Raw genomic sequence first — 15,713 nt, forward strand, 5'->3', positions numbered from 1 at the left:
CTGACACTTGCTTCTTTGCTTGGCCATCTTTCTTTTCTTGCACCAACGCTACACTAACTGCAGTGTGAGAAGCAACTACATACAATAGCAATGGGGCTTCTGACGAAGGTGGGGTTAAAGTTGTTAGCTCTATTAAGTATTGCTTTAGATCTTCGAAAGCCTTTTGCTGAATTGGTCCCCACTGGAAGACTTCGGCTGACTTCAATACTTCAAAGAATGGTAAGTTCCTTTCTGCCGATCTTGAAATGAATCTGTTCAATAAAGCCAATCTTCCTGTCAGCCTTTGGGCGCCTTTTCTTGACTTCGGTGGCTCCATCCAAAGTATTGCTTCTATCTTGTTTGGGTTAGCCTCAATTCCCTTTGTTGACACGAGACACCCAAGAAACTTCCCCTTCTTCATCCCGAAAACACATTTTTCTGGGTTGAGCTTGAGACCTGCCTTTCTAAAATTGGCAAATGTTTCTTGTAGATCAGCAATGTGATTTTCTTGCTTAGTACTTTTAACCGGTTGGGTGACGTGGCTGGCGCACCGGACAGTGTCCGGTGGCGCACCGGACTGTCCGGTGCGCCCATCGACAGACAGCCTCCCCAACGGTTGGTTTGGTGGTTGGGGCTATAAATACCCCCAACCACCACCACTTCAAGAATCCAAATTTTTCAGACTTCACATTCAATACAAGAGCTAGTGCAATCAATACAAGACACAATTCAATGGAATCAAAGCCTCTTCAAGTCCCAAATCCACTCCAACCAAATAGTGACTAGAGAGAGTGTTTTGCTCGTGTTGTTTGAGCTCTTGTTCTTGGATCGCTTTATTCTTCCCCATTCTTGTTCTTCAAAGCACTTGTAATCAAAGCAAGAGACATATGTTAGAACATTCCTGTCAATTTGCGAGCAAAGAACTTTAGCAGTCATTCTACTGAAGCTTCCTCTAGCATTCTTGAGCCCCTCAGGCATCCGAAGGTAGCCGTAGGTCCCACTAGGGGTTATGAATCTTGTTTTGGGCTCGTCTTATTTCTTCATCCAAATTTGGTGATAGCTTGAATAGTAGTCCAATAAACTCATGAGCTCTGAGGTGGCTGCGGTGTCCACAAGGGAGTCTATTCTTGGCAAAGGGAACTCATCCTTCGGACATGCCTTATTGAGATCTGTAAAATCAATGCACATCCTCCACTTTCCATTAGCCTTCTTCACCATCACAGTATTAGCCAGCCACTCTTGATATGTTACCTCCCTAATTACTTCGGCACTCAGAAGCCTTTTGACTTTGTTTCGTGCACCTTCGGCTTTGTCATCGGACATCTTCCGAAGCTTCTGCTTTCTTTGCCTGATAACCGGATCTACATTAAGTGAATGCTCGATAACATCTCTGTTAAAACCACAAAGATCATTGGCTGACCAGGCAAAGACATCCTTGTTATTGAACAGAAACCTTAACAGAGTTTTTTCTTGTTCATCAGACAATTGAGATCCCAACAACACCATCTGCTTAGCTATGTCTTTGCATAGAAGCATGGGCTTCGGTTGGTCTGCTGAGGCAGCCTTATCTCTTTTATGCTTATACTGTTGATGAGCTTCGGCTTCATCTATGTAATGGATGGCCTTTGAATCTGTCCATTTCCCTTCGACCCTTCTAGCAGCCTCTTGACTTCCATACACAACTATGGGACCTTGGTCTGATGGTATCCTCATGCATAAATATGCTGGATGGAGTATTTCTTCGAAGGCGTTTAATATTCCTCGACCAATGGTTGCATTGTAAGGATATTCCATATCAACAATGTCGAAGACAACTTGCTCTGTCCTTGTATTATGAACATAGCTGAAGGTAATCGGCATTGTTATCTTTTCAAGTGCCACTATCTGCCTTCCTCCAAAGCCATAGAGGGGATGAGTTGCGTCATATATCTTATCATCCTGCTCTTCCATCTGCCTGAAAACTTTTGCAAAGATAATATCTGCTGCACTACCTGTGTCCACAAGGACATTGTGAACTAGAAACCCCTTGATGACACAAGATATAACCATTGCATCATTATGAGGATAATCCTTGAGCTGAAGGTCTTCCTGGGAGAAGGTGATTGGTATGTGTGACCACTTGGACTTGATGAAGGGTCCTTGTACTCCAACATGATGTACCCTTCTTTGTGCCTCTTTCGTCTGCTTCTTGTTAGCTGGCTCAGAGCTTGAACCGCCCGTGATTGGGAGCACTAGCTTCGTAGTCGAAGGTACCATGGCTTGAGCTTCTTGCGAAGCCATTGTCACTGTCGTGGAAGCGAGTTCACCGGAGGTGAGCGCCAATGTTGTTCACTTGTTCTCAAGTGCTGCGAATCAAGAACAAGGCAACATAATTATTAAGGATTAAAGACCTTCGTCCTCCGAAGAATTGTTTCCTCTTGGATTCAATGTTCATCAGACGAAGGTCATGAAGGGCATGCCTTCATCATGTTATTGATAGGTTGATATACACAAATATCAATATAAAAGATACAAATTACTGATTCATTGATATTTACATTCCATGAGGCAAGAGAGCGATTACAATCCAGCGTGAACAGTACGGTGCTACTGTTCATCTATTTATAGGCACGGGACACAGTCCGGGTAAAATTACATTCATGACCCTCAACATCTGTTTATTGGCATAACTTAGATTACTAGGGTCTATCTAGTCTTTTCATCCTTTGCTCGATTTAAACCGAAGCTGATGGTAGCTTCGACACTTGGCGTCGTTACTTCTAAGCAAGGTCTTCGTCTTAAGAACCTTCAGCAGAAGGAGAGAAGACTTCGGTATTACTTTGCCGAAGGTGTTTTTGTTTTGAGGGCCTTCGGCGGAGAAGAAGACCCCCAACAGTTTCGTTCTTATTTTAAAACATATGCATAGTTTATAGACATAGAGTGATATCATTTAATACATATACAAAAAACTATTTAAAATGAATAAGAACTGAATAAAAATGAAGCCATAAAAGAAAAGGAAATAAAAAGGACCTTAGTCCGGACTGGTGTTACCAATTAGGACTAAATGTTCCCTTCAGTCTTGGTGTACAAACTCTAGGCCAAAGAGCGGATCCTTTAATCCTAGATTCATAGTTCCGACTAAAAAACTAGGATTGATGGAGTTTCCCAAGCAGGACAGAAGCTCAGTTTTGCACTGGTGTGCGTTTCACATCATCACACTTATTTATAGGTTACACTTAGAGTAGCAATAAGATTAGATTAATCGATGGCTATGAATTGAAAAAATATTATAGTACATTTTGTTCTTTTTAAAAAAAGTATCGAAACCTTACTTGAGACTTATAGACAAAAAAAAACTTCCACATCATTGCTTGGACCAAGGCACAAACAAGGGCGGATCTAGAATTTCACAACAATGATGTCACTCTAGACTTATCAATTAACAATCATGCCATGTAATAAGCGAATAATACATAGAAGACCATATAATTCACACTATATTATAATTGTAGTGGAAGTAACAAAGTTATAGAAACCAACCAATTCATATGAACTGGTTCATTAATCCAAAACAATCTATAGTAAAATAGTGTAGACATTAATATTCATAAAGAATGCTAACTTTCCTCAATGAACCACCTGCCCATCCGTGTTCTTCAGGGAGTTTGGAAAGAATAAAAAGCCCAAAAGGCTCAGCCTGCTACACTTCAATGATGAACAGAACATCCTTCACTCTATAGCTCGAATCAAAACGTTCAAGCACCACAAATGGAATCTTTAGAAGCAAGAGAGGGAACGATAGAATAAGGTTGGCGGCCGAAACCACTCTTGTTCCGAGCCCTGGCCGCCGAAAATAAGATTGGCCATCGACACTCTTGTTCCGGCCACACAAACCAGTCTTCTCATAAAATAATATTCCTTCGACTAAAAATGTTGCATATTGGTCCACTATGGTTTTACTGAATTATAATTATAGAGTCCAATCATTCATGACATTATCATAAAGGTATTTTTCTACAAATATATTTATATTTAGAAATAAAAAATTTTATAAACCATTGGTACTAATAACTTTAGTTTCATAAAGGTATTTTTCTACAAATATCATTTCTAGGAATTTTGTAGATTTAATTTTATTCTAAATCAAATATTTTTAACTTTGATCATATTTTTTTGGAAAATATATCAATATATACAATTCAAATAAATTCTATATCAAAATATATCAGTAAATTTGATGTTTACAAACTTGATCAAGGCTAAAAAAAGATTTAGGACAATGCTAAAAATGAAATATAAAAGACAAGATAAATAATCATATAACATTATTAATTCGTTCTCATTATATTATCGTGAAAAGACCGAAACAATATTAAATTACAAATGTACCTTCGGCTTGATAGAAGGTAAAAGTACAAGCGTGACACACAAGTGAATACAAACCAGCGTGAACAGTACTGGGGTACTGTTCATCTATTTATAGGCACAGAACGCAGCCTGTGTAAAATTACATTCACGTCCTTCATATTCACTATTAACTTAAGAACAATCTGTCAAGGACTAGATAGCCTTTTCCTCCGTAAGTCGGTTCCTCTTTCAGCTACTGAGCCGAAACTTCCTTACGCGTAGCTTCGGCGCTGATTCAACCTTCGTTTCGATCCTGCTTTCCATATCGTATATGCTTTTAATCCGAGCCCGAAGGTACCTGTTCATATGTCATACTTGGAAGACATTGTTAATTCATGTTTTTGAGGACCTTCGGAGGACGAAGGCCCCCAACAAGAGAGTTTGGAAAGATTAAAAAGCCCAAAAGGCTCAGCCTGCTACACTTCAATGATGAATAGAACATCCTTCACTCTATAGCTCGAATCAAAACGTTCAAACACCACAAATGGAATCTTTAGAAGCAAGAGAGGGAACGATAGAATAAGGTTGGCGGCCGAAACCACTCTTGTCCCGAGCCCCGCCGAAAATAAGATTGACCATCGAAACCACTCTTGTTCTGGCCCAACAAACCACTCTTCTCATAAAATAATATTCCTTCGACTAAAAATGTTGCATATTGGTCCACTATGGTTTTACTAAATTATAATTATAGAGTCCAATCATTCATGACATTATCATAAAGGTATTTTTCTACAAATATATTTATATTTAGAAATAAAAAATTTTATAAACCATTGGTACTAATAACTTTAGTTTCATAAAGGTATTTTTCTACAAATATCATTTCTAGGAATTTTGTAGATTTAATTTTATTCTAAATCAAATATTTTTAACTTTGATCATATTTTTTTGGAAAATATATCAATATATACAATTCAAATAAATTCTATATCAAAATATATCAGTAAATTTGATGTTTACAAACTTGATCAAGGCTAAAAAAAGATTTAGGACAATGCTAAAAATGAATACAATTCCAAACTGAGGAGTCTGGATTTGAAAAATATGTTTCCACAAAAAAAATTAGGGCAAGTAGAGCAGACATAAAAAGATAAACTGGTCGCAATTTTGGATAGAAAATGCTGAAAATCAACCGCAAGCGGTAGTCTTAAACATGCAGCCGTATAGATTTTGTGATGGTTGATGGTTCTACGCACCTTCTGGGCAGCCATGGAACACGTGGAGACAAGGGAACAGTAGCAAGTGTACCAGTCAGGACAGGAGTCCCTGGTTGCTTCGCTTCCCCGATCATTAAATAATAGAGAGATCTGCCGATTCGTCCGAAGCACCCTTCGTTCCAGGCAGCATAGCACATGGATCATACTCTGTAAATAATGTTGACCTTTTATTTGAATTTTTACTCTGTAAAAAATGTTGTAAAACGCGCAGACACTGAAAAAGGCCATCTTACATAGTGGCAACTACTGAGCCCTCATATTTCTTTAATAAAAGCGATCAATCATCTAATCGGATAGTTTGTCTGATGAGATCCTTGCTTGGCGGCCAGATGCGGGGCTTTTCTTCAGTGTCAGCTAACTGCCATGCCATGGCGAGCGTCCTGTCTCCGGCGGTCCCCCTCTCTCTCAGCAGCGGCAGGACACTCCATGAGGCGATTAGCGGCCCTGTGGGATCCCCATGGGACACACCGGAGACCACCAGCCTAACAAACGCAGCAAGATTCCGGCTGCCTGCTTGGCACGGTTCCTTTCGCACTTCGCCGCCGTGCAGTGCAGGCTAGCATGTTCGTGCTGTCGTCGTTGTCGTTGTCCTGGTTAGATCAGAGACATGCCGAGAATTTCAGTTGCTGGATCGACGCTAGCGTATGGCTCGGCAACTGCATAGATTAAATACTGTATATAATGGATCATTGTGCTAGTACTTTTTGTTGTTTAGAATAGATTGCGCTCTATCAGAGCAGGCAGGGTGTCGGCTAGGGAACAATCTCCACCGCATGGCTAGGCGCTCCAAATACACGCGCGGCCTGGGCCACATGCCCAAATTTTCTGTATCTTAGTTTTTTTTTAAAATCTAGATCTTTAGTTAAACTAAATTTATTTTTGATCCTAAAGATAGACATCATGACTTATGATATTGAGATAACTCAATAACATAGGTCGTAATGTCGAGTTACCCACGCCACCGCCACCTCCACCATCACCGACATAGCTTTTTAGTACTAAACTCACGGTAAATAAGAGTTAAAATCTAACTAAAAACATAAATCAAGTTTTAGGCACGTGGATAGTAGTTTTTATGTCTTTTATTCAAGATTATATCTTTAAATATATCCAATCATTTCATGTCTTGTTACATTTGTCTATGTCAACTTCCACCTTTCACTATCTTCCCATTGTTATGGCGCCTCAGAAACACTAGTACCTTTCAAGGTCTAGGTTGGACATATCTAAACCATCTATTGGTGTTGGATAAGCTTTTCTTTAGTTAGTCCTACATCTAGCCTATCACGTATATCATCGTTTCAGACTCATCCCTTCTTGTATGGTCATAAATCTAACACAATTTACATACTTTCATATCGCTTTTCTACTGAATGTGTCATCTTTTTTTGCCAACATTTACACATATAATATAGCAGGTCTAATCGTCATCCTATAGAACTTTCCTTTTAGCTTATGTGTTACCCTCCTATCATATAGAATGCTAGATGCATGACACTACTCTATCCATCCTCTTTTGATTCTATGACTAACATCTCATCAATATCCCCATCTATATGCAGCATTGATCCTAAATACTAAAAGGTATCCTTCTTGGGCACTACTTGACCTTCCAAACTAACATAACCTTTCTCATGTGTAGTGGTGTTGAAGCCATACCTTATATATTTAGTTTTAGTTCTACTGAGTCTAAAACCATTGGACTCCAGAGTCCCCCACAACAACTCTAGTTTCCTATTTACTCATGCCCGACTTTTATCAACTAGCACTATATCCTCTATAAAAGCATACACCAAGGGACATCCCCCATGTATGTCCCTTGTAAAATTACTCATCACCAAGAAAAAGAGTAAGGGCTTAAAGGTGATCCTTGATTTAGTCTTATTAGAATCAAGAAGTGATTCATGTCTCCATCACTTTTTTGAACACTAGACACAACATCATTGTACATGTTCTTAATGAGTCCAACATACTTTGTTGGAATCTTATGTTTATTCAAAGGACACCACATAATATTCCTTGGTACTTTGTCATAAGCCTTCTCTAAGTAAATGAAAATCATGCATATGACCTTTTGCTCCTTATACTACTCCATCACATGTCTTATTAAGAAAATGACTACATGGTTGACCTTTCAAAATGAAACCAAATTGGTTCATAGAGATCCTCAGTACTTCTCTCACACCATGCTCGATAATTGTCTCCTATACCTTCAATGTATGGCCGATCAACTTAAATCCTTGATAATTAGTAAAGCTTTGAATAACTTGTTCTTGTAGATTGGTAACGATAAACTTCTCCACTTATGAGGCATCATGTTCGACCAGAAGATATGGTTCAACAACTTGGTTAACCATAATATAGCTATGTCCTCGAGGCATCTCCATGCCTCAATTGGGATACCATTGGGGTTCATCGGCTTATCCCTTCCATCCTTTTCGACGCCCCTCTAAACTCAGATTCTTGGATCCTACGCACAAACATCTATTGGTGTCATCAAAAGAGTCATCTATATAAAAGGTTGTGTCACCATTCTCCATATCGAACAATTTGTCAAAATACTCCAGCCATCCTTATCTAATCTCATCTTCCTTCTCCAAGAGGTACTCCATTTCATACTTAATGCAGTTAACTTGGTGAAGTCTCTTATCTCTGTTTGGGGCCTTCATCTTCCAAAGGTCCTCAAAAACATGACTAACCATTTGATTATCAACAAATTGCTAAGTATTACAGGAGCTTCGGAACCAGAATAGCTTCGACGCGGAACGATGGAAGGGTAACGAAGGTAGCTTCGTCATAACGACACGGGAAGATGATACAAGGAGAAGGTGTTATCCAAGTCGTTGAGGGCAAAAGACAATGTTGTCCTGTGATGTTTGTAAACTTTGTGTGTAATCTCCAAGGGCATAAATGTAATATCGTACGAAGTTGTACGACTCCCTATAAATAGATGAACAGTGTCCTGCATAAAGGACCTTTTTGAAGGGCCTAACAACTATTGCGTGTAATCTTCTCATCACCTTCGCTCTAACTCGCTTTCTAGAGCCGAAGGTATGTTTGTAAATTCAATATACAAAGGATAAGAGATATACTATTTATGTGTAATATTAATTGTCGTGTTCAAACTTCTTAATACCTTTTACATTCATTTATTTATTTACTGATGAAGATAAACCACAACTCATTTGATAAAATCTCAAACCTTCGTCTACAAAGAAGTCTTCTCAAAGGGATGACTACTCGTAGACGAAGGTTAATTATCTCTCTTTAATACTGTGTTGCCTTGTTTTTGATTTTGTATAGAAATCAAGAACGAGTGACCAACATTGGCGCCCACCGTGGGTGAACTCGACGACCACCTTCGTCAGGTGAACTCTGCAATCACCTTCGTCATGCCACTGAAGAAGACAACGGTGCCAGGGGCTATTCTTGCTCCCCTATACACCAATCAAGATGGGATCCTTCTAAGGGAAGCCCGAAGCCAGAAGAGGAAGGCCACTAGCCCAACTCCACAAGACAAAGAGCTAGACCAAGAAATCAGCAACCTGGAAGCTATTCATCAACAGGTGGAAAATAAAAGAGAGAAGATGCTTCGGGTGGTTGAGCTCCAAAAGAAGATTGATGAAGCAGTCGAGGAGATGCGACATATTGCACATGATACTGAGTTGCAGGCCCTAATCCAGGGGCTGTTCTTGCTCCCCTGTACACATATTGCAATGGTGCCAGGGGCTGTTCTTGCTCCCCTGTACACCAACCATGATACAATTGCTCTAGTAATAGCCTTTTACATGCTCGCATACAACTGTCTCAAGTAACAAAACATCATTCTGTGCCCCAATGCAAGCACAATAGTCACCGCGGGAGGATAATACTTCGTTAAAAGCTTCCACCTCTCCCTCTATCCACTTCACCGCCCTAGAGGCATCTCGACGCACAAATTCTTTTTAGCTCAAAAAAGCTCCAATGGAGACGATGGTATTCCTCAACTTTTCACAACGTTGAGCAGCGATGGTAAAGCATTCCTCCCTAGTTTCCGAAGTTCAACAATTTGTTATGATGTGTCTCTTTCATTTTCATCAATAACAGTTCTTGATGTGCTCTTTCTATCCACCTTGCATCCCGCATAGTTGGAGTCCGAATATCTAATCAACTCAAATTATGACCCTTGGGATACAAATTTCTAACATTTGTTGTATTATTTAAGTATATCAACGTTTTCTCTATTTCATTTAAATTACTTTCTCTTGGTGAGGCTTGAAATCTTGGACACATGCATACAGTAAACAAGACATCAAGTCTTGATGTAGTCACATAGAGTAGGCTCCAATCATTGACCGGTATACCTTTTTATCTACCATATTATCACTTGTATCCAAGTCTAAATGACCATTAGTCCCTATTGGTGTGTGTATTGACTTGACTTCATCCAATCCAAACTTTCTCAACGTGTCCTTGATATATTTTCCTTGACTCACAAATGTATTATTCTTGATTTGATTGATTTGAAGTCTAACTATATAGCTTATTTATCCAATCAAAGACATTTAAAATTCATGACCCATCATTTCTCCAAATTCTTCACAAAGTTCTTGATTTGTTGAACCAAAGATGATACCATCAACAAATATTTTGCAAACAAACATATCACATGGAACTATTTTGGTGAAGAGTGTTGCCTCAACATTGCATGTCTTTACCCCTTTGAGAATAATAAATCTCTTAATCTCTCATACCATGCTCTTGGAGCTTATGTCAATCCACATAATTTCTTATTGAGCTTGTATACATGGTTAGGTTTCTTGTTATCTTCAAAGTCGGGTCGTTGTTCAATAGATACTAGCTCATTCATATATCCATTGAGAAATGCACTCTTGAAGTCCATTTGATATATTTTGATGTCATGAGCACAAGCATATGCTAATAAGATTCTTATTGCTTTCAATCTTGCAATCGAGGCATATGCTTCTCTGAAGTCAAGACCCTTTACTTGTGTGTAGCCTTGTGCAACTAGTCCTGCTTTGTTTCTTACTACAATCACATCTTCACTTTTCTTGTTTTTAATACCCACTTGGTTCTTTTTGCCCTCTCAACTAATTCCCAAACTTATTTTGTAGTGAAATTATTGAGCTCTTCATGCATGGTATTAACCCAATTAATATCCAATAATGTTTCTTCAATTTTGATTAGCTCAACGGATGACACAAATTTGTAGTCCTCACAAAAAGATATTATCCTTGACCTTGTTTGAATGCTACTTCTCAAATCTCCAACTATTTGGTCTAGTGGGTGATCTCTTTCAATGGTGACTAGTGGGACAAGTTTTTCTTGAGCACTTGAGCTTAGTTGATCACTTGGTTGTTTTTGTTGATCTTGAACATTACCTGTGCTAGGTTGGTCATTTTTAGCACACTTGATGGAAGAATCACTTCATCTTCTTGATCTTCTATTGCCTCCCTTTGCCTCATATCACTAATTTCCACGGTTTCGATTACATTATTGAGATGGATGCCTCTCACATCATCTAGATTGCCATATTTATTTTGAGAGCCACTTGATTCATCAAACTCGATGTCGTGGGTTTTATTAAAGACTCTATAAGATTTCCTTGAAGTGGACTATCCAAGAAGAAAACATTCATCATACTCTTTTCTCAAACTTTCTCAACCTATTGCTTTCTTGATAATATAACATTTGCAACTAAAGACTCTAAAGCAACAAATATTTTAGTGTCTTCCAATTGATATTTCATATGGTATGTTCTTTAACAGTCGGTGACAATAGAGCATATTACTTAATTATGCCATTGGGAGTAGGATGAAATTGAGAGACTTGACAAGCAACACATTGAAAGTACTCGTGTCATTGGATATTGCAAAATTTTCAAGTCCTTTGTGGTTGCCCTCGCCATGGTCACCGAAAGTTTTGCTCTCATATTCATTCTCGTCACTTGAATCAATCGAATTGAACATTCATTAGTGTTTGGTCATTGGTTGAGTGCCTCCACTATCAAGCACCCTGATGTCTTTCTCCATATTTATAATTTACCTATAAAAATTAATTTCTTTTAGATGCCCTTTGAATCCTACAAAGTTAGTCACTCGAGTAATGTTGGTAGTCTCGCCACTTATGGTAATCAAATTATTCTAGGGTGGCGCTAAGGCCAATTTAAATTGAGATTTCATGAGAATATCTTTGATATTAAATAATTTGATATGACATAGTACTCTCTCCATTCTCAAATATATTTAGTTTGAGCTAAAACACGACAAAAAAATTATATCAGATAAAATGGTAAGTTTTGTAGGAACTAAGGGCTTGTTTGGTTCGTGACTAAATGTACCACACTTTGCATAAGGTTAGTCGTTTAAATTGAAGAACCAACTTTAGGCAGAAAAGTTAGGCAAAATGTGGCAAGTTAGTCAACGAACCAAACATACCTTAAATCTACTATCTATACTATTTTCAATGCATGGGAGATGGGATCATCGGTCTAATATTAGAACAGTGGTGATAGGTTTTTGCCACAAAGCTGTACATCCCGTCCTTATAAGGCCAACTCCGGCAGATTACCCAATGTTAACTTATATACACTGTTTTGCACTGTAGACTGTACTGTTAGCAGAGTGAAGTTTGAATATAGGTATGTGAATGGGTAAGCCGCCCGAGATAGTCTAATAATTAACTAAAGCACAAATTAAGTGGTAGTGAAGGATCCTGTTGTGGTATGGTAGGTGCGGTACGGTACGGTAGACTGCAATAGACCGGCGCTGATCGATGCTGATACTGAGCAAATCGAGCAAGACACGCACATGCCTTGATTTCATCTGATTTGGTTTGCGTGGAAACCCATGCACGCAGGCAGGCAGGCAGACCAATTTGGACTCCCATGCACACCACACCGAGGAGGCGACTACTTGGTCCCTTGCTCTGACCAAATTATTCATACGGAGGACAGCAGTCTACTATTGCGTTTTGGTGGTGGTGTCCGATGCACGCAATTACACACACACATCGTTGCAATTTGAACACCTTCCCAAGAAAAAAAAAAAGGCTTTTTCAGTTTCTCGAGAGAGTACGACAGATTCGTCTGAATGCAGCACCACTCCGTCCCATCGACGCATTCACACACTTCACCGAGCATCCGAGCCACGCTAGGTATCAAAGTGTAGTTTAAACGAGAATGAAGCACGCACGCATGTAACTTTTTCCCTCGTTTTTTGAAGCATGCATACTCTTCCTATATGGAAGTAACGTCGTCGTTTCTTACTTGGATTGATTGATTCTACGCGAATTCCTTTCATGGGAAGGGAATTTGTCCGACGGCCACTTGAAAGCTACTCCTGTGTATAATTGTGCTGTCGGATGCCGCCATTACTTCACGTGCTTCTTGACAGTACGTGTTGCGCCTTTGAGTTCCATTGTAATTGGAAAAAATATTTGTAGTGTGGTGCACATTATTTTGGGAAACTTCCTTCACGTGGAAATTTATATATACAACGAGAAACCGTGTGTATGAATATGATACCCCAAAGAAATATCGAACGCGTGTGCAAGTAGTGCAAGCACCTAGTGGAGGAAAATGATACTCAAATATCGAATATTTGGTTCTTCAAAATCTTTCGGACAGAACCGCTCTCGGGACGAAGCCGCTCTATCCCCACTGGCTTCGGAATCAAATTCTACTTAAGTTAATAACCATGATCGACACCACTACTGCTTGATGTGAAAGATGTTATATCGTTCCAATTTTATTTGTTGTCTCACAGAAGACGAACTAAAAAAATACTGCAGTGTTAGTGCTAGACCAAAAAATACATTTCTTGACCACTCGGCCTCATCTGAAAACACGTACTAGCTAAGGCCCTGTTTCGTCTAAGAAGATAGCAGTTAGCTGCTAGTAACTAATTCCTTAGATCCAAACAGTTCTAACAACAGTTTAATCAATTGTTAGCTAAAATATTCAACTAATATCTATTTTACAAGTTAAAGCAAAATAACTAATAGCAGCTAACAGTTATGGTCTATTAACTACTGTTAGCAGCTAATAGATCTAAACATTGCCCTAAATCAACCTTTATCAATGTATCATCAATCACAACAGTAATCACGAAAATAAGGCTATGCTAAAGAAAATTAGCCAATCTCAACGGTATAGTTTTATTTTCATCGGACTCTGGCTCTTGCAGATTAACAAATGAAATTTAGCTAATATCTATAGTGAAGTTGAACAGCTTATTAGCAAATAAGTTAGACTCCTTAGCTTCGGTGTCTCCTAGTGTTGCTAATTGTGGAGTCTGAAAACTCTGTAGATTATAATTAGTTAGAATTGAGTTACATTGTGACTACGATTAGATGAGATTCACCTAAATTAACTAGATTTTTTGTATAATTTGAACTAGATTGACTAATTTGCGCAAAAATGATTAGGTTTGCTATAATTGAAATAGATTGATTAATTTACGCTACAATGGAAATAGATTGATTAATTTAAAAGGGAGAACCGCTCTTCCCCCATCAAACTAGTCTTTTAGGGTGATAGAGCATTTTCTGAGTTGAGTGTGCTTAATAAACTTTTAAAGTCCGGGCAACCCTCATTTCTTAGACCTCTCCCAACTCCACCTGAGCTCGGTGTATCATGTATGACATAATAAAACTTATCATGAGTTTAGTCATGTGGATATGGTCGTGGATATGGCATTACCGTCGGTAGCCTAATAAGAAGAAAATAAGTTTAGATCAGAACAAACATGTACATTGGTTGCAGTGTCTAACCATCAATCGGTGGATTGGCATGCTAAAAGAATTTGAGGGACATACCCAGAATTTCTAGCATCAGCAATAGCCACGTTTGTAGTTTTCTGACTATCACCTTTCTTGCCCTTCCTATTACGACATTTTCTGGCTATGTGACCAGATTCACCGCACAAAAAGCAAGTCAGGTCTGCAAGGTTTTTCTTCTTCTTCTTAAAATCAGTGTTTTGCTTGGCCTTTGGTTTCCGGTACGTCTTGTTTTATGCTGCATTATCAAATTAATCTTAGGCCCTGTTAATTTTCCAACATTCCAGAAATATGATTCGCCGGCACCCGTGCAGGTCGTCGAAACGCTGGCAGTGGTTCGGAGACACCGCTCTCCCTTGATCTGTTGCACGGCAGACGAAGGGACGACAGTGCAGAGAAGCGTAATCTTAGGCCCTGTTAATTTTCCAACATTCCAGAAATATGATTCGCCGACACCCGTGCAGGTCACCGAAACGCTGGCGGTGGTTCGGAGACACCGCTCTCCCTTGATATGTTGCATGGCAGACGAAGGGACGGCAGGGCAGAGAAGCGGCGGCGCAGAGAATTGAGAAGAAGATGACGAGTCGGTTGCTGTTCGCCTGTGTCCTCTGACTGAAGAACGTCTGCCCTTTATAGATGGGTCGCCGCAACTCCTTGATTCGATCTGCTAAATTATAGGAAACGCTCCCCTGGAATATCTTTACATGCAACCGTCCGAAGATCTCGCACGTAACGTGCGTGCCCGTTACTCCTGTTTGACGTGACAGCCTAGGTGTGATATTTGATAACCAAATAAACAAAAGGTAAAAATAAACTATCGTTTAGAATACGTCACGACGCGATCGCGTATCGTCACAAGTCACGCGATAAATAACGCGAAAAAACGTGAAACACGAGCGTGCGGCAGCCTCCATAGACTTTTATTTGTCTCATGTGAAGCGTAGTGAACACTCAAACATATAAGATGTTTCTCTTCACCTAGATAGGCAATATAGGACTAAAACCTTATACAATATATATTCTCTATACATCACATTGGCTTCCTTATTAAATTATGACACACAATAGTGGGTCTAATTCTAACATGAGCTTTCAATTTATACGGAGAAAAAGGGAGCCAAGCGCTGCAATGGGGAGAGGGAAAGAAACGACGGCCGACACCAACATTGATGACAATGGGCGAAGATGAAGAAACTGCAGGCGACGATTAATGGCAATAGGGGACGGAGAGGGTTGGACGCAGCGTGGTGCTCCACTAAAGACGAGACAACGCGGGGTCGAGGAGGTGAGCAGGTGGACGCGACAGCCGGCGCGCAGAGGCGCTTGCGAGCTGAGCGTCAAGTACTAGTG

The sequence above is a fragment of the Zea mays genome, chromosome 1 (assembly GCF_902167145.1).
Source record: "Zea mays cultivar B73 chromosome 1, Zm-B73-REFERENCE-NAM-5.0, whole genome shotgun sequence".
Classification (NCBI taxonomy): Eukaryota; Viridiplantae; Streptophyta; class Magnoliopsida; order Poales; family Poaceae; genus Zea; species Zea mays.